Source organism: Lonchura striata, chromosome 20 (genome assembly GCF_050655825.1).
Source record: "Lonchura striata isolate lonStrDom1 chromosome 20, ASM5065582v1, whole genome shotgun sequence".
Lineage (NCBI taxonomy): Eukaryota > Metazoa > Chordata > Aves > Passeriformes > Estrildidae > Lonchura > Lonchura striata.
The window spans coordinates 5,434,374-5,455,170 of record NC_140722.1 but is presented as its reverse complement, the minus strand read 5'-3'; the positions used below and the strand labels follow the sequence as shown (position 1 = coordinate 5,455,170).

The 20,797-nt window shown below is 41.2% G+C and overlaps 1 long non-coding RNA gene across 3 annotated transcripts in view; it reads right to left on the bottom strand.

Moving 5' to 3' along the window:
* The window catches only part of LOC146765711 (uncharacterized), a 335,663-nt gene that overhangs the window by 274,357 nt on the left and 40,509 nt on the right, over positions 1-20,797 (bottom strand). For all 3 annotated transcript variants that reach the window (XR_014949631.1, XR_014949630.1, XR_014949632.1), the window contains exon 3: positions 5,597-5,701. This is a non-coding gene — a long non-coding RNA (uncharacterized LOC146765711). The remainder of the gene's footprint in view (positions 1-5,596; positions 5,702-20,797) is intronic.

The following is a 20,797-nucleotide window of genomic DNA, read 5'->3' as shown; positions in this document are numbered from 1 at the left end:
GAAAAGTTTGCCATAAATATTTTCTTCACAGCCTTATGCTCCTGAAATGGTCACACAAAGAAAATACTCATGATGGGACTGGGCCAATTTCCACCCCACCTTGGGAAGTGCTCTACCACTGCCCCAGTCCTGTCCTGCTCTTAACTGACAACCCTTGTGTTGAATGCTTTTTCTCTGCAATAATAATTCATTAATTAGTTTTAGTTTAACTCATCCTGAGGAATTCTGCAGTAACAGCACAATTCAAGCTTACATCTGATCCAACCTTCCAGCTGCAGAAGAGAAACCAACTTGGTGTTCCACAGAGTTCCTTTAAAAAACACACAAAAATTATACAGAAATATGAATTAGTGTTTTTCTGCTTATCTATTCCTTCAGTGGTTGTTCAGTCTTCCTGGCTAGGACAGTTCCATATACATTTAAAATATCAATCTAATCTGCCCAAAGAGCTATTGATTTATCAGCTCCATTTCGGTGTCGCTATTGAATGTCTTCAGAAATCTGCCAAATATGTCTATCCTTTCCACTGCTTCTATCAGTCCTCCAGCCTCAATGTCAGCTCATCTATTGATCCAAAAGCAGTTCTGCTCTTCCAGTCTACTGCTCTCTCTCCTCATATTGTAGATGTGCTCATAATTGGTGCATAAAATTTAAGGGTAATATTCGTGCTCCTTCCCCAACAACATTCAGCTCATCCTTCCAGTTCCTTTGAAATAAAACTTATGAAATGAAAACAAAAGGGATAAGAGATAAATAAATAAAATATTTTTGAAAATATATGAAATAAAGGAGAAAGTATATCTATCCCCAGAGTGTACTTCTATTATCATTTCAAAGAGTATTTAGAAGAGTAGCCTAATTTTGCTGGAGATTCTGCTAAAAGTCAAAAGAAGTTCAGAACTTCCTTCAGCCTTTCTTGCACAATTCCAGTTGTGTGTGCTAGAGCCAATCCCATCCTTTCTCCATGAGCCTGACCCAAGGCCCTTTAAATAGAAATCTCTCAAGTCATAATCATATTTCTGTCCACACTCTACATTTACAGATCAATTCTAAAAAGACACTTCTGCCACAATTCAGGCAAAATATGCAGAAACTTCACCCAGTGATGACTTGAGGAACAGTCACACACTCACCCAGCGATTGGCTGCCATTTGTGACTGCAATTAATCTTTAATTAATGATTATTCCCTGCTTGCCCATGTGTTCCAGTCACCTATTGCTTCCCTGACGAACTCCTGCAGGAGCACAAGGCAGAGAGGGGAGCTGTCACTTGTTTCCATCTGTGCTGCTTTGTGAAGTCAGTGACACCTTGCAAACTTGACACAGCAGCACAAGCCAGCAAGCCCCAGCAGAAAGGAGCAGCTCCCACTCACAGGATGTTTTCATACATTATTCTGCTGAGAACAGACAAGGGACTCAAGGAACCAGCTGACAGGCAAACAAAGTCAGCTTAACCTCTCTTTCCAAATTCCACTTTAACGTTTAATTCTTGGCTGCATTAAGAGCCCAAAGTCTTTTGAAAATTGAATTTGGTTGACCAGATTTTTCATTAGTGGGATTTCCTACGAGCAAATGCCATGTGAAAGCAGACTTCACTTCAAGGAAGAATTTCACAAGCCTGTTAATTATGCTGCATGCAAATATGCAGAGGGACAACAATCCCTTGGGTCATCTCCCCAGCAGCCTGTTACTAGAAGAACATGCACTTCTGGGGAATGCTAAGTCAGAAAGGCAAAGCGTTGGTGTAATTGCTGTGTTTGGTCAAGAACAGCAAAGGCTGTGCCCTACCATGTCTGTTTGGGGGAGTAAATAAACCAAAAAGTACCTGGAGCTGATGGGATATTTTCTAAAGCAAAGCAAGTTTGATTAAACTACAGAATAAACAGTTATAAAAACTGAAAAATGAATCAACTGTTCTCACTACACTACAATGTAAAGCACTCAGGAAATAACTGTTGTTATTCAGTCTCATCCATGAATATTTAGAATTTCCTCAAAAACATTCACTAAGCATACTGTATTCAGGTTTTTTCTTTTCTTTTTTTGAAATCATTAAAGTTACACAGATGAAAATTCTAAAGAAGACTCAGGTGTATAAAGATTACTTTCTCCAACATAATCATGTCACTAGGAATGCAGATTTGAATAATTCTTTAAAAAGCAACTCTGCATTACTGCAGCTGAAGAAGATTTAGGACTTAAAACGATAAGAGTATGTTTAAAGCAGTGTGGTTCTCTAATGTAGGAAAGGTTGTAAGCTGTATTTATAAGCTCTGCCCTCTGCAAAAATCCTATGCTTCATTGGGATATACATGGAACACTTTGCAGGATCAAGGTCTCCATCAAGTTGTCTGTGCACATAAATAGAAAGCTTTTTGCTCAGAATCTTAAAATTTGTGGCAGATCTGAAACCTGAAACTAGGTTTCCCAAAGCCAAAGTTTATCTTTTTTGCTGTATCATCTTTCCATTTTACTAACTAAATTTCCTCAAATCAATTCACCTTTCTAGTTGTAGTATAAAAACTACAGAAGTGTAATGCAGTTCCTTGAGATGTAAGACTTACAAGAGAAGTAGCTGCCTCTGAAAAAGAAGGAAGTGAAGCTAGCATGGGATAAATATTTTGTTTATTTTTTTCTGGATTCTAGGACTTGGTAGGAACATGGCCCAAGTGAATTACCCTGTTATTGTAAGGTAATGCAGCTAATGCTGCAAACCTGATTGGACATGAGTACAATCAATAGAGATAAGCAGAAGCAGCAGCCAGATTTCTGGAATAAATGAATTCTTGCAAGCTACTTGCTCAGCTGCTCCATCAATGACAAAACTCCCATCGATTTCAGTGGGAAGTAGGATCAGGCCCTGATTTCTGACACTGCTGATACCACTAGTCTGTTATGTAACAGGTGATACGCAACTAACTAGAATTTAAACTATATATATTTTTTAAAAGAAGCCTGTTTCTTTATCCCCAAATTTCCATGGTCCCCTGCCCTATAATCAATCATCTCTATTATTAATCTTTCCCAAAACTGTAAAGCAACAGAGCAAAATGGCAGTGCCAGCACTGCAGTTCAGACCTCAGAGCCCTCATTAATTGGAATATTTCAGGAGTGTAGTAAGTTACAGACTAATTTAGTCTGTAACTTACTACAGTAACTAACTTCCTAACTAGTAAGTTACAGACTAACACAGGGTGCAATTTTATGTTCCTGCTTCACACAAAAGTAATATATTTATTCCAGGATCTTTGTGAAAGTGAAAAAGAGAAATTAAACTCCCAGTTACTCAACTGGCTTAGTGTAAAGATCAGCTGCCTCACCTTACAGGTCAAGCATCCTTGGAGCTGGAGAAATCCTAATTTGTGCCTGAAACTGCTCCTTCCACAGAGGAAGGAGGCAAACACAGACCACAGCTATGGGCTGAACAGCCACTTACCTTGTGGACATAACTATGTAGAGGAATGAATGAGTATAAACCTAGAATAAATAAAGTTTCTCTTGTTTTCTCTTACTGCCAATGAAAACAAGTCCAGCCTGTGACTGCTCACACATCGTGCTGTAAGTAGAGTGGCACATTTTGTGTGAAAAAGGGTGTAAAAGAAGAAAGTTTGTTATTCTACCTGCCCAGCTGATGACTGACTGAGTAAGAAGGGGTTGATGCAATGCCACGTTATCTTCTCGAGAGAGAAAAAGAAACCCCAGAGAGAAAGCTCCAAGTCACACACAGTTCAGAACTGAGCTTCAGAACAAGTTTTGAGAGCGCTCTCCTCCCACTTATAACTTCCCTCTGGCTGATGAAAAAGCATCCCTGTGGCAGCTGTAGAAATCCACCCCCTGGAAGATCAAAGATAATTCACTTTTCATCTGTCCAACACAATGCAGCGACCAGAATGAACCTGGGGCTAACATGGGGCTCCCAAGGAAAGGGTGCAAGAAGAAGCAGCAGTGAACAAGGGGACAGCACTGAGGGATGACCAGGGTGTGGGAGGAACAGAGAAAGGCACTCCTTAGTGACCAGGTTTGTGTGATCAAGTACATTTTCACTAAAATTCATTTAATATTATTGCATCAAATGCTGCAGCTGTTTAAAAACAAAGCAAACAAACAAAAAAACAACAAAACAAAATAAGAAATCAAAACAAAACCCACAAAAAATGCCTGAAACACAACAAAGTCCAGCAAAGCAAACAAAACACTTTAGGTCAAACATTTCAAAATAGCTCTGCATCACAAAAAAACTGTTTCCAAGTCTTTGGCAAAATCAAATTCCTTAGAAGCTGAATTAGGCTAAAGATGAGAATTTCTGGGAATCTTTTGACATTCATTAAAATGGCTTTAGGGATACTCAACACTAGAAACTTAAATTTTGGTGCTCATTTTAAAGCCATTTGACATTTCCCTCATTCTTTTTATTGTTTTTCTCCTTTACAGCTATCAGATCTTACTAGGAAAAAATCAACTGGAGGCAATGTAAATGTGGAGTAAATGGGGTACAAAAATAGAGGCCAATAACACACTTTGTACTATCCCTGGGGCACAAGGAGATGTGTTTGGATTAAAAATAACATTTTGAAGTAATATGAATAACCCAAACACATCAAAATGCAGTTACTTTAATTCACAGTTTTAACATTTTTATTTATTTCAATTAAACCATTATGCCTCTAGTCCATTACCTAATTAATAATGTGAATTAGAGAACGTCAGTTAACAGTGGTGCTTGCAATTTCTCTAAAAGTTTGCCAGGAAAGTGGTGTTCCATGCATGGAGGGATTCAGCATTGGTCTGGCATGTGTTTATCACATCATGGGGAAGGTTTTGATTCTTTTCTTTCCCCTTTCCCCCCAGAAAAGGACCAAGCCTAAAAGCAATTTTACTGTTTCAGAAAAAAATAATTTCTTAAGGATTAAGTATGATCAGGCAATACTCTTAAAAACACATCTGGTTTGGTCTACACAAACCAATATTCTGTTTAAGGCTTTTCTAAATGCTGTTCATTGCCTTTGCTCCAACACACACTGAATTTTTGCAAAATACTGGAAAGGTTTAGCTCCAGAATAGGTGTTTTCTTTCAGAGAGTTTGTCAACAGCCTTATCTACCCTCTCACCCTGGAAGGAAAACCATAAAAATCTAATGGGATTGGAGTAAAAAGTATAGCTGTGAGAAGTCAGGCTACCTGAAAAAAGTATCTACATGAAAATCATGGAGATGCAAGGACTTTCTACACAGCTACAATTGATTATTTAGGGGTTTTGAGCTTCTGGAGCTCCACTCTGTTATACTAGAAAACAGATACTTTGTTTCTAATTTTTTTTTTCCCTAAATGAAAGACTTTTTTGAGAAAAAATTTAACAGTAAAGATGCACTTGAGTGTGTAAAAACTGATTTTAATCTACTTTCTGCCATGATGGACAAAAGAAGTACCCTCCACCCTCAAAAGAATTGAGACAAGAGTTTGAAAACCTTATTTCTTGCCAGGCTGAATTTGTGCATTTTGCAAATTAGGTTTATTTCTTCAGACACTGTATTTACATGCTGTTTCCTCCTTTGTGATTATTATACCTTTAAACACACAAATATTTCCTTCACCTTTACCTTTTTCTTGAGCAGGCAAAAAATTGCAATGGGCTCAGAGGCTCCTGGTGGAAGCCACACATCTTTTCTGTTTGTTCATCTCTCCTGATTCTCCTGTCTTTGAGCCTGTGAAGACATGGAGAAAATGGAGGAGGGATCAAAAAAAGAAAAGCTGTCATTTACCTCCACCTCTTTGATTCTTTGAAACATCAGAGCAGCATTAAAAATGGATCTATAACCTAGAGATTACCAGGAATTACAGAGAGTAGGTGTGAGTTTTCTCTCCATCATCCATCCTACAGCCTTGGGAGAGTTCATGCTGTTTCTACCCCTTGTGTTCTGGTTCATGAAGTCTCCTCCCTGTGCTGTTTTCTCCACAGACTCTCATATCCACCCACACTCTTTTTGCCCCCTGAACCGAAGCAATGACCCATTGCTTGTGATTAAATTAGCGTAAGTAATAAGATATCATAGAGCTGATTGATTTCCCCAGCAATAGTTATTAACCAGCTCAATTCAGAGGAAAGCAGAGCCATTATTCTAAACATTGATTCCTGGACAGGACTGCAGGAGAGGAGCGTGCTCAGATATATGGAATGTGCATGCAAACAAATCTCAATCCAAGCCCAGAAACAGTGGGAATTTCCAGTCCCAGCCCAAAACATAGAATCAGGTTTCCCTTAGAAAATAAGAGATATGTTGGGTGATAAATGAGACTATCTGCAACATGTGCTGAAGTTGCCATTATTGTGAATTTGTTCCAAGGCAGCAGAGACTGAAATTTGTACCAACAAGGCGGTAGCCACTGGGGATTTAGGATAACCAAACTGGGGAGCTTCTCCTATTCCCTCATGGCTGTCTTTTCTAGGCACAAACAGAACTGGCACAGCTGCACCTCTCCCAGAGCCTTGGTTGGTCCAAGCACAAAGATTGAGAATGCCAACTCACTATTCACAGACTTGCCCTCTCTTCCTCTGCACCCACTCCTCCAGCATTTTTTGTGATCCAAACCCTCCTGGACGTCTTCCTTCAGCTTTATTTCTCAGCTGCTCTCTGCAGGATTTCATGCTGCACATCACCACAGCTCAGAGGACTGGGGACCAAATTCCCCATTTCAGTCTGAAGTAGCTGTGTTGGCTCTGAAAGTCAAGAAGCCCAAATTGTTCTGTAGTATTCAATGCCCCGAGATAAAAGAGAACCAAAGTACTGTGGAAGTCCCTGACTGTGTCCAGAGCATGGGCTTCCTGAGCCAGGATTTTGTTGTGTTCCACAGCCCTATACAGATTTTTCTTCTGTGACACAATCTAGTAGTTTTTAAGCCTGTGTGAACTTTACAGGATCTATGGCATGCTATGGCAAAGAGCTATATAGCTTAAATCTATTTTTAACAACTTCTGTTTGTTTATCTCATTTGAAGCCCTCCTGGGCCTTGCAAGGAAGCCGGAGCTTACTGTGTGGAGGGGAAAGGTAAGTATATTAAGTGACAAAAAATTACACGGTGTGGGTAACCTGAGGAAAATAGACTGGTGTGAACTGCAGAAATAAAACCTTGGTAGAAGTCAGAGGAAGTTCGTGGAGCCACTGAATGAAGCAGTCATACATTCAAGCTATTAGAAACACTAAGTATCAACAAATAGCCCCACAGTAGTTCAATTTACTGCCATCAGTTTCAGTTCTGGTCCAAATAGCTCTCCCCTCTCCTGGAATTCAAAATGAGATGTATTACACTTTAAAGAATCTGTGTGAGTATATGTGTGCCTATGGGACTTTTTCAAGCCACTTATTTGTCTGAATGCCATTGATTTTTCTCCTAATTGTTATTCACTATGCTAATTTCCCTCACAAATCTCACATGCTATTGATCAAAAAGTAATAAACTCTCCAGCAAACAAAACAAGCATTATTGCAATGTTGGGAAAACATCATTTAATATCAATACCATATTTACAATTATCTTTAACCCAAATTTCACCCGCAATGCAATGCATAATCAAAATCAGAGAGCTACGGGCAAAAAGGTACCATTAAAGGCTCCCACAAGAATATTTTCTAGTAGAGTATAAGAAAAAGGCTGAAACAGGACAATCTCAAACAGTTTAAGATTTACAGGTAATGCTAGAAGTAAATCCTGCTGAATAAAATATATTCTCCCTAGTCCCTCTCCCTTCTCATTTTGGAGACAGTCACCATGAAGATAAAACTAAAGAAAAGGCAGCATCAATATCTGTGCCAAAATAACAACCTATGGAGAATCAGATCTCATTTAAACGGTGGTTTCTGCATTTGATTTTATTCTTTTGATAAGGACACACTGGATTTAATCCAGTTTCTAGTATGTCTGCTGATTTTCCTCCTGTTGAGTGGGTAATGGTAGTAGCAACAAAGGTAGGCATTTATGATCATTGCAGTCCTGAATCTTGTTCCAAACATTATGAAATCTTCCAAACGATTGGTTTTCCTTTTACCCCCATAATTTTCTGAATTTTGCCTTTAATTTTCTTCATGTTAACTTCAAAACTATTACTCCTTTTCTTCTCTACCATGCTTCTAGATTGCAAACTCCAGGCAAGTTACTGCAAAGGCAAGGAACTTAACCTGGTGTAAAGTAAGGACTAAGATCAGGACCTGGAGGGGACCAGAAAACCAACCCAATTTTTAATTCAGATATTTATTTATCCAAACAGAACACATTTTGCCCTTCTTTTGTTTCCTCTATCCCCAAAGTATTTCTTGGTAGAAAATCGACAGTTCATGTTTCAGCTCACTTTGTCCATTTGTGATGAACTCAGACAGGAACTTCACCCTGCACTGGCTGTAGTGAACTGGGTTTGGCGGCTGATTGCAGACAAAAAGGCATCTCTAGAAGCAGACACAAAATAAATCTGAAAGGTTGGAGGGTAGGGCAGCTGGAGGAGAGCAAACACACACCACTGGATGCCAGGAGCACGACACATAGTTGTGGGGAATTCAAAATCCAAGTGAAATCCCACAAGATATCTTTATTTGGCACCATGGCTCATCTTTAATTTCAGCATGAGCATGGTGTCTCATATTTGGGTCTGCATCTTCCAAATTCATAGAGCTCATGTGTTCCAGCTCAATCCTACTCTAAGGGAATCTAAGGTTCCCTGCTATTTTCCTATACTTTTCTCTCCCTGCCCTTTCTGGGGACTTTAAAATCTCTCCTTTACTAGTCCAAGCACACTCAGATTCAAGGATATTATTTCCAAGCTGCATATTTCCAAGAGCTACATGTCACAGAACGTGACGAACACAGAAATCTGTAGCGTGGGTGGATTTGTGAAAGAAGAGCTTTTGAGTGTGGCCTGCCATTCAACTCTGCACCTGGCAGAGAGGGAAAACAATCCCAGCGAGCCAACTCAAACAAAACAAAAAGCAGGAATGGAATCAGCAATCTCAGGGCAACTCTTGCCACAACCCTGCTAAAGTTTCACGAATCCCAAGTTTTCTGCAGCTGGAGGAGCAGCCAGGTTTCTGTCACTAACCAAAGCCACTAGCATTTGTGTGACTGGTCACCTCCAGAATGGGGATTATGCTCCCTCACTGGTGTAAAGTGGCATCGTGCCAATCATGACACACCAGCCAAGGATCCAGTCCACGATTTTTTGCATCTTAATAGGCAGACGTGGAATTATTTTGTCTCTGCAATTATTTCTGACTAATTCCTGCCATTATACCTCTTTGCATCCAACACACCCCTGGGGGAAAGTAGGTGATTTGTCTGGTGATATCAAGAAAAGTTGCCAATCAAAACAGGGGTTATTAATATAACACTGAAAAATGTATCTAAATAATGTAATAGTATTTAAAATCCACATTCTGCTCTGCACACACCCACTTCAGTAGTATTTTGAAAATAAGTCAATTTTTGGAACAATCTGAAAACAGGGATATTAATAACATTCAGTAAATCGATGGCACACCCTTCCTTGGATGGCTGTGTTCACTCCTCACTCCATTTCAAAACCAGATGTAGCGGAAATAAGCAGCCCAAGAATGGAGAAGGAAGGATCTTTTGAGATTCAGGGAAAGACTTCCATATGATATTGGTGAAAGGACTTGATTTAGTGAGAAGATCAGGAAGAATGAGCAGCAGAGAACAGAGCACATGTGTTCTTTCTTACCCTTATAAAACAGAAACAAAGAAACAGCAGGTAAAGAAGAATGAAAACAAATTCAAAACCAATTTAAAAAATTTCTGTTTCCTGTGCAGCCCACAACCAAGTTATGGGGTTGTTTGCTTCATATAAATTATCACTGATTTAAGTATTTATAAAGATCCAAAAAGGATTAGCCATTGGCATTGATAATCAAAACAATAAGTTAAAAAACTTGAAAATATGGCTGGACAAATGCCAGTTATTAACTGGCTGAGATAAAAATACCTCACTCGTGCAAAATGCAATTCCCTGGTTTTAGGGTATCATGTAGGGTTTCTTCTGAAGTGTCCTGGCTGGCTACTGATGGAAGCAGGATATTGGATCAGAAGGTTTATGGATCCCATTTGCTGAAGCAACTCATAATTTCTTATTTGGTGATTCAGGGGGCAGTAGGTGAAGTACTACAAGGGTGCCCATCAGGCATGAGGAGCATTCTGATCAGAGATTAGGTAAGGAGTAGATACCTAAGAATAAAATGTTCCTTTTTGGCAAAAAAAATAATATTTCACATAATGGAGGAAGCGAGGAATGTGTGTGCTGTGCTGCTGCTCCTCAAATTGTGTCACGTGTCAATCATGACCAAAATTTGCTAGATGCCAGTTCAATTTCTGAGCCTTCTTTAAGTGATCACAGAGTCTCAACATGAGATGCTATTCACTGAAAGGTTTAAACATGGTCAAAACAGTTTGTGGTAACTTCTGCTCTAAACATTCATATTATGTGTTCAGCCACTGAGGGTCACCCTCAGAGCTGGGTGCTGCTCAGCAAGGTTACCATCACATCAAAACACTTCCCTCTATCACTGACATGAGAAAACATTTTCTGAAATCCATAGAAGTCAAGGAAAGGGGCCAGATCCACTTCTGACTATAAACCATTAAATTCTGCTGCTCAAGGCCACTGAGAAATCACATTCCTTCAATTTCCCAGATCCTCTTGTCTCCCTTGCCTAGAAGCTGCAACATGTCCACAGTCACCCCTGGTAAAGAGTGTGGGGTTGTTTTTTCTTGCTGGACCAACTTACTCTGTTTTTCCACTCCAAATTCAGTCCTCCTTGGTCAAAAGTTATCTTCAACAAAGTTTAATAGCAAGAAACATTCCGCAAAGGCTGCACAGCATTATTTTGTTCTTAACATACTGGGAAATGAAGTGTGTGGGTTTTGGATTCTAGGATCCAGACCATCTGTTAAACCTATCAGAGGTTTGAATTCTAATTTGCTGTTGATTTAAAAATAGTCCCAGCATTACCCTGTCATTTTCTGTAAATTATATATTATTTAGTTTGCCATTTTTAAATATTATAGCATCATCTTCTCTCTTCTCTTATGGTTTAATTTAGATTCCTTATCATCTGTACTGGTACCATTCTTCTCTCCCAGTAACTGGTCCTTGCCTCTGTTCTGTGCCAGGGAACCTACCTCACTACTCACAAGCTGGCTCAGAAAATGATGCTAATGTTATAATGTGAACGCAACTTAATAACAGCTGCAAGGTGCCATCTCTGTATAAAAAGCAAAAACCAACAAAAATGCATTCATTCTCTTTATTTCATCAGTTTACCTACAGCTACCACACTAATAATGTCTTGCAGTAACTTGTGTTACCACTTAAATGACCAGCAATTAAGGCATCACTGCCACTGTATTAAACTGACAAGCTTCGGAAAAATTTTCCTAGACAGTCACAATCTGCATTTTTAAGAGTAAAGATGAACCTCATTCTCATATTTTATCTTTACCAATGGACTCAGCACGTATCATCATGGACTCTGCCACAGTACTGCCTTGTCAGTCCATCCTACAACGCTAAATATGACCTATTTTCTCAGACTATAAACTATAGGGCTTCAGTTTTTCTCTAATGAGAGTGTAAGAAGTTAGTCCTGCCCAACATAATCCTGGCTTTTTCTGCTGAAAGGGCCATCAGCTAAAGCAACAAAAACCTGATGGTTCAGTTGTACTACAGATTATCTGGCTGCTCCTTTGAGGTTCTTCAGAAATTCCTTTTATTTGTATTGCACGCATCACAGGAATGGAAGTTATTGTTTTCAAGCCCTGTTCGCAGCAGGGTCCAACACAGACTCCTCCCACAAACAGGGGCAGAAACTGGAAATAATTTAGGTTTCAGTAAAACCTGACTCTGCAGCTGCCCATCAGCTCAGCTGAGGGATGGCACAGCAGGGCTATGTGAAAGTCAGGACTTTTTACATTTCCTTGTTGTCTAACCCCAGCCAGGAAAGACAGACCCAAGGTCCACATTTGACAGTCTTTCTGAAAACAGTGACATACACAGATATTTTATTGCCTGGCACATTCCTGCCCCTTCACTTCAGACTCCAGCTAGGAAAGAGCCCTTGGCACAAACGGGAGTATGTGCATGCTCTATTTTATTAATTATTTGTAAAGCACACACGTCTAAAGCAGTGATTCTCAAACATGGCCAGTGTACAATAAATTTATTCCTCATTACTCAGTTGTATTTTGGTTTAGCTATCAAAACTGCAGCTGTCATGAATTTGTGTGGCTGCAGATGCGGCCAAACTAAAAATGAATTGTCTACAGTGAGTTACATACATGAATTCACAGACTGAGCAGGGTGGTGGACAGAAAACAGGTGAAAAAAGGAAGAAAAAAAAATAAGTATCTGACAATTCTTGGGAATTTATTTAATGCTTAAGATGATTTTTTTTAAATAGTTATCAATCTCAAATTAAGGCATCTTGGAGTTACCATCTCTGTGCAGAGCCAGTTCTAGCTCTCAGGCACACGGAAACTAAACTCAACATCTGTGTGACATTCATTGTAGAGAACTGACCTACTGCAAACTCCCAATTCCCAGGGTAGTTCTATCCCTGACATCTAAGTTCTCCAATTAAAGATGTCTAAAAAGTCATGGATAATCACCAATAATCAAACTAAAGTCCCTCCAGAACCAAAAATAAAACACTGCCTGAAGTGTCAGTACCCCTAAAGGTTTGATAAATTTCTCTCATGAGAGTTTATAATGGTTTATAATTAAAAAAACTTATCATATCTTAAGAACTATAGGTCTTAATTCTTTCAAATTGCAAATATCAAGAGTCACAGTTTGGCCCTCTTTTCTAGGACAGCCTTAGAAAGGACGTGCTTGTTATTACATGAAGTGTTTTGAGGATTACAACCAAAAACTATCATCTACTGACCCTAACACTGGGAATGCCAAAAATTTCTGCCACTGAGCCTGTTAGTCACAGAACCTCTGGACTGCAGCACAGATTGGTGCACCTCCCAGAAGTTCAAACCACCATATTTTTCCACATAATTTTAGATCTCCAGTTACAGATTTGAGGACTCTTAACTCATTCTCCAGCCACTCTGTCTTTCCACGTCATGGGAACACAACACAAGCTGACAGAAGTGCTTGTCCACATTTTATGAAGATGCATTTGGAGTCAGGACCAAGGCTTCTAGGAAATGTACAACAAGGAATTCAGCAGGGCTGATCCCTACTGTGCTTCTGTGAGCTCACATGACATGATACATCCATGCTGACAAAGAAACTACCAGGGAGAAATCACCAATGAAACTGTTCTTTCATCCTGCCTATTCCTCCAGGGAATTAAAGGCCAAGAAGGCAAACAGCAAACTGGAAGAACCCAAACAAGAACTGCACAGATAATGAGGACAAGGAAAACAAGCCCTGTGGCAATGAAAAGGATGGGGCAGCAACTTTCACAGAGAAGCAAATGGGGCTTTGCCAGCTTTTCTGACAAGTTTTAATTCCCTCCATGGATCAACTCAACCTTACAGTGGCTTCTAACACCTGATGTGCCAAAATGCAGCTGCACGCAGAAGACTGGACCGGTGAAATCCCAGCTTGGCAGGGTATCTCTGATGAAATATTGTGCCCAGGAGGCTCAGCCCTGTCTCCTCAAGCTGGAGTGAGCTCCAGCAGCCACCCCCAAACTCATTCCTGGGCTGATATTTGCCTCAAGTCAGACACAAGAGCGCTGTGGCAAGACACGGTGGTGGCCTCCAGCAGATTCTTTAAGTCATAAGTGTACATTAAGACTTTCTTTTGGCCAGACTCTCCTTTGGGTGGTTTATTTTTACTACTTTTTAATTACTCTAATTGAAGGGGGAGTATTTCCCTACATTTCTGCCATTCGGCCGCTTCACCTCCTCCCACCCACTGCTCCCTTTGAGTCTGTGCCTGCAAACACCACTGTTAGTCATATTTCTATGTTAGGGTGAAGCCTGCTTGGCCTCCCCCCTCCCTTAATTCTGTTGGAAAATAGAGAACAGATGAATTTCATTAACTCCCTCAGCTTGTAGGTTGACACACCCTACGACTCGTAAACACACAAATTAGCAAAGCCCTTCTAATAAACAGAGGAGCAAAAAAAAAAGATCTGTCCACTATTTGTTTAAGGGATTTTGTGTTTACAAAGGAGAGCAGAGCATAGGGGAGCAAACCTGCTGTTTAGCCCTGGTGGAAGGAGAGACAATAACTCAGAGTAAGAAAAGCTTTCCTCACACACACTCAGATTTTAAGGCAGTCACCTCCACATAAAGGCTGAAATCATAGCACCTTCACAATCCTTCACAAACTTTTGAAAAGACTGATCTAGAGCATTATTTTTTTTGCTGGAAACTACAGCTAAACCCCAGACCTGCACTGTAGTCTTGATAGGTAATTAACTGGAACGATTTAATTGCTTCTGTGTATGCATTCAGCTGAACAGCACAGAGCAGCGCTGCCCATTCTGGCAGATGAAGGAAGGTGAGAGGCCTCTGAGCTCTGGGATCTGGTGGAAAGGAGCAGGTTCTTCGAGTAACTCAGGAAGCATTCAGCACCTGCTTCACTAACACAGAACAGCCTTCCAAATCCCCTGCAGATTTTTTGCTCAACATTTGAGATCCCTTTTTCACATCCAATTATTAATCTGCATATACTGAATTCTTTGGTTTCTGCAGATCTGCCTGATTATTTAAGCCCTGAAATAAGAAGGCAGAAAATGAGAGAGAAAATTAAGATCTGATTCCCAGATGGATGCTAAAACAGGGAGGAAGGTGGGGGCACATAGACTACGTCATTATAATTTAGGATATTTATTTCTTGTTGTGCAGCCTTACCAAATAAGAATTTGGATCAGAAGAGACAGGGTAGTTTCGGATTTAGTAGTGATTTCTGTGAATGACCATAATTATTGCAAATTCTCAACACTGAAGCCTCACATTTCAAGGTCTTCCCCATTCTGTTATTCAGAACAATTGTCCTTATTTTACATTTCAACTCTCAGAGGAAGAACCACACTTTAACAAATCTAACTCTGCTGATATAATGGAATGCCTTTTATTTTTAATGCCATCAGGATGTGCTGTTATGGACATTCCCAAAAATAGTGAAAGTGAAGAAGTGTAAAACAATCTGAGAGATCAGTCTGTAAAAAGACACTTCTATGCATAACCTCAGGTCCTTCTGGCCAGCAGAATAAAATTCATACAGTTTTTTGTGTATATCTGTCTTTTCATTAATGCCTTTTGAATTTTCATCCTTCCCTACCCCCCCTCCTCCCCACAATAAACAACTCTATTCCTCCTTTAAAAATGTTTTCATTTTCTGATAAGGAATCAGAGTCTGAAAAGGTCAGAAGCAGTACCAGCAGATTAGTAGGTGCTTCCACTGATTGCAACTGGGTTATGCAAAACACATCTCATTTCCTTTGAGCTCTCATGCCAAGGTCTGAATACAGAGAGTGAGCAAATATAGCAGCACAGCTGCTTTAAGCTTCCTCCAATCCTCACTCATGATGCACAAGTGGTGCTCCTGCACCAAACTGTGCTGCGATCAAAACCAGCTGATCCTGAGTTTATCAGGACGCTACTGTTTAAATTGCACTTGAGCTTTTTACATTTTCCCCTGGTATGTTTTACGGGGCCCTTGTAAATCGGATAAAATGCTGGAGCAGCTATAGCTAAGTGTTGCTAATGTGTCCCTGCACAATTTTTCCTGATGCTCTCCACTGCCTCGTGTGGTCCTTGGGGCTGCCTGCCTCTAGCTCTGCTCTACAGGAACCATTTATCCTGTTCATTCCTTGTTTCTGTTGCTCAGAGATGGACACCTCAAACACCCTTCACATGCAGATCACAGAGTGCTTATCATTCATTAAGAGTGAATAACAGAACAGAACTTAAATTGCGAAGCAAGGCAATTTAAATAATTCTTTAAGATTTCATTTAACACACTTGGCAACTTAAAACAATGATGTGGGCAGAATCCACTATTAGATTAATTAAATTTCTTTATCCTATCAGAGATACAGAAAAAGGTGGGTGTGAAGGTTTCACTAGCTAGATGACATGTATGGTTGAACACACACTAGCTCACCTTGAGTAGTTTCAGATCACATCCAGACATCTTAATTTATGGAAAAGATGACAATTTTTTGTTCTGAGCTTTAGAAAGTGTGTGTTAACAACTGCCTAGAAACTCTGAAGTGGGTGTTGAAGATCAGTTTCCAGTTTCCTAACCCTGCCTGGCTGCCTGTGGACCCAGCTCCCTGTACTTCCCAGCATGGGATGTGAGCCCATCCCTTCTGCAGAACAGGCTCAGGAGAGGTTTCCTACTGGCCTCGTGGCAAATTCTGATCTGATGATCATGTGCCTACAACAAAAAGCACCCACCATCTGCAGAGTGTCTAGGAGCAGGTGTTAATGTCCAGTTCCAAACATGCTGCTTCGAAACTCCTCGACCATCAGCTGCAGAGAACCTTCTTATGGTTAAAACCCTCTTTAGCTCACAGGAGACTGCAGCAATAAGGTCACCTGCCCCAGACCAGACTGGGGGGTTTTCTGATGGCAGCAATGTTTTCAAGGCTGTGTTGTGTTCCAGCAGCCACTATTTGCAGGTCCTGTTTACAGGAGCTGCTGTTTTAAGCATGCCATGATTGTGTCCCTGGTATTCCATAAGACTAAATGTATCTGGTTCACCTGCCATGGCAGAGATAAGAAGCAAAGCTGTTAAATTGCCCTCCTTGAATTTACAAACCTCTCCAAAGCAGCATCTCTACACATGAGCACCTTTGCTCCAGCTGAAACAACTCTGTCTATCCGTGTTAAGCCTGCAGTGCAGGACACCATTTCCTTTTATTTTTTCCCCACAAAAAGTTAAATTATTAAAAAAAAAGAAAAAGAAAAAAAGAAAAGAGAAAAGAAACATTTTCTTGAGTGGTTCAGGTCACTCTGGATCAGTGAGGTTTAGCTTTAGTGTGTTGTGATGAAATATTAATACTGAGTCAGTGTGTTTATTTCTTCAAGCGTCTGGAGCCACTGAGTGTTTATGCCTCAAGATTAGCAGGAAGTGTGCCCATGCATAGGAGCCCTGTACTTAGAAAGTCTGAGATTTCAACATTTGAAGACTGTCCACAGCAAATCAGCTGCATCGGATTGTGTGTCAGCTCTGCTGTGAGACAGAGTCGTTCCCACGGGATTTCAATCCCATAACGAACCAACACATTGTCAGGTTAATAGCACTGCTAGCAAGCATGTCTCAGCCCCTTCATTTCTGCTGCAAAGTATTCAGACTTATCTGGAGCAAGCAAAATTAGGACATAAACTTACTACGAGCAGCCAAGATGGTAAGAGAGTCCCAATTTATCCATTGTGACAGCAAATACCCTCTGGTCAGGTATAGCTTGCTTTGTGTTTCTGCATCTAAGACATTACCTGTTCAAAAGAGAGAAAGCCAGTTCGCCAGGTTTCGAGGAAATAAATGAACTCATCCTATGGTAAATGGACACAGTCTGGCAGGTTATAAAAGCTTCCCTCAGTGCCTGCTGTAAGACACAGCAGCAGCAGCCGCTGGGAGAGGTGGGGCTGGGAGAATTGTTTGCACAGAAGGCTGGGACAGGAGGGCTGAACGAGTGCCAGGAAATCTATAGCCTCCCTCAAAGCCAGCCCGCAGCACTTCACTCCATAAACACGAGGGACAGGAAGCCACTTGCCTTTCCCATTTGAAAGGTTAGAAGGGTCCTAAAGGAAGGGCAAGCGTAGGAGCAAAGGAAAAAGGATACTGCAACGTCCTGCCCCAGTTTCACAGTGTAGCTGGGGGCAGATCCACTTCCCTTGTTCCTACAACAAGTGGAAACAGGATTTGTGTTTTGGCTGAGAGTCTCTTTCTCGTGTCATTTACATGGGGCCATCTCAGAATTAGTCTTTTTAGGTGGGTGTTTCTCTAAAGGGATGAGTCACGAAACCAAGGTCCTGGCCCCACGGCAGTGCTCAGTCTAGATTTCCTTGCTGTAGTTTTCAGTCTGGCACTGACAATTAGTGCCAGAGCAGCTGGAGCTGCTCGAAAGGAAATGCAATTGACTGGACCAATTTGCCTTTGCTGCACAGGAGGGAATCCAGCACAGTGCATTACTTATTATGCCAAGCAATTTTCCTGCAAACAATAGCCCAGGATGTCTTTCTGAGAGAAATACAAAACATTAGAGTGGTGAGAGGAGTTCCCAGACATGAGACATTCCCCTTTTGGGACACAAGGAATCTCTGCATGTGCAGGCACTGGCTGGGGATGCTGCTGGAGAGGTGGTTCACCTTGACAGTGACAGGGGACAAAGGAAAGTCAGCACTGGTTGTCACGGCAGGGACACACAGGTGAGGTTTCAGAGGAAGGCTCAGAGCAGAAAAACCAGCCTGTTTGCTCCCATGTCCGTGCTCATGTTTGACATTCAAACCTGACACAGGTAACGTGAACATGAGGTTCCAACTGGCTGAGCTCATGTCTAGTGGATCTTTGCTGATGTTACCCAGCAGTTTCCTAAAACACTTGATGATGATTCAATACTCCACCAACTGCTGTCTAGTCTATAGACACAGAGGTGTAGAGGATTTTTAATTCTAGTCCAATTATGTAAGAAAAAAATTAATGAGCATGATTAAAAAATTGATCATCTCTAGTACAAGAAAGCCATAAGTCAATACATATTCCTTTCTAAAGAATGGTGTCAACTTCAGAGACATTATACACACCTCAGTGTCTATTAAACTAATTTATACCTGCAGTATACAGCTGTGTAAATTTGAGAGCAAACAGAGATGCTGCTGGGATCCTACAGAACTGCAATCATTAAGACAACAGCGTGGTGTTCAGAGTGAGGGCTGGTTCTGACCTTTATAGAATTCTTTTACCTCCCTGAAAAAGAGGGCTGAGCCAAACATTCAGGTCTTTTTCAGTTCCCTTCCAAAAACAAAAATATGTATTTAGACAGACATACAAAGAGATTATCTCTGCTTGACATAAACATTGGCAGTGGAAGTGGTGAGACGCACACACAAAGGGGAAAAAATAAATTAGATAAGTCATAATAGTACTACAATAAAACTATAAAGCAGGAGACTGCTCCAGGCATTTGACATGCATCTTGGCACTTTTAATGAGGGAAAACAAAAGACTCTCAACATGCACCCTCAAAAGAGAGTGTGTGTGTGTGTGTGTGTGTGTGTGTGAGCGAGAGAGAGAGAGAGAGAGAGAGAGAGAGAGAGAGAGAGAGAGAGAGAGAGAGAGAGAGAGAGAGAGAGAGAGAGAGAGAGAGAGAGAGAGAGAGAGAGAGAGAGAGAGAGAGAGAGAGAGAGAGAGAGAGAGAGAGAGAGAGAGAGAGAGAGGCAGAGCAGGTGGGGCCAAATCAGAGCAGGGGAGGGGATTCAGGAGAGGAGGATTCAGGAAAAGGGATGCAGGGGAAGGGGATGAAGGGGATGGGATGCAGGGAAGGGGTTGAAGGGAAGGGGATGCAGGTGAAGGGATGCAGGATAGGAGGATTCAGGGAAGGGGATGCAGGGGAGGGGGATTTAGGGAAGGGGATGCAGGAAGGGGGATTCAGGGAAGGGGATGCAGAGGAGGGGATGCAGGGGAGGGGGATTCAGGGAAGGGGATGCAGAGGAGGGGATGCAGGAGAGGAGGATTCAGGGAAGGGGATGCAGGGAGGGGATGCTGCTCGCTGAGGCCCATCAGGTAGCTGTAAATCTGCCCCGCCGGGCGCTCCCCGCCTTGCTCCTCACGCTACATTAGGCTCGCTGTACTCCCTCTGGTTTATGGAGGGCTGTGGTGCTAAATGAGCTAGAACAAGAGCTGTGCTATCAGGGGATCTGGTGGCTGTCTCCACCACACAGCTCCTCTAAGTGAGGCTTTCTCCATTCCTCTCTTTCTGTGCCAGGAAAAAAGTCAAACGCCCACCCCCCAAATTGCTGTACAAGTGATTCGTGCATACCCCAAATTTCTGGGCCTGCATTTGGCATTCCAGGCCCCAGGAAAATTGTTGCTTGTCTCAGCTGTCACTAAAATGCAGTTTTGTGACTTCTCTCAATTTGTTAGCCTATATTCTGTAGAGAAGTAGAGCATCTGTAATTTCCTACCAAGTTCTTGGGACTTGGATGGACAGGTCGCGTGGCAGCATTTTTTGGAAAAGCAGAAAGATGTGCAATCCTGCCTTAAACCCATGGCTGGAGCATAACCCTGAGCTGCTGCTTCCCTCTGGCATGCTCAGCTCCTCCTAGAACCAGTTTTCATCCTTTCCCTCACCACTCTTCAGTTGCCTCCTGACCTTTTAGTATTTCAAATCCATTGATTTTTTATTTTTCTTTAATGAAAAGTCATGATTTAGCCATTGCTGTATTATTTTCATGCCTTAAAAGACCAAGAACAAGTTTTGCACAAGTGCGTGGGCCATGCAGGAATATTGGTGGGCAAAAATCCAAAACCAAATCATTTGCCAGACATTCATAACATTTCAAAACATGTTTTCATGTCACACAGGGGCAAAAATTCAAAATGTTTTAATGGAAATATAAGAAATGAGATGGGATGTTAGAGTAAACCAGCGCTCTACATTTTTAATGTCGTTAACATGGTTTCAAGTTACTTCTGGAAACTAAAAATGCAGCTTCAACCTTTGATTTTCAGAGCACTCCATTGTGGGTCTCTAATATGTCTGATAGCTTCTCAATTCTGAGCAATATTATGAAAACACTTTAACAACCACACCACTGTCTGCAGTAGGAAC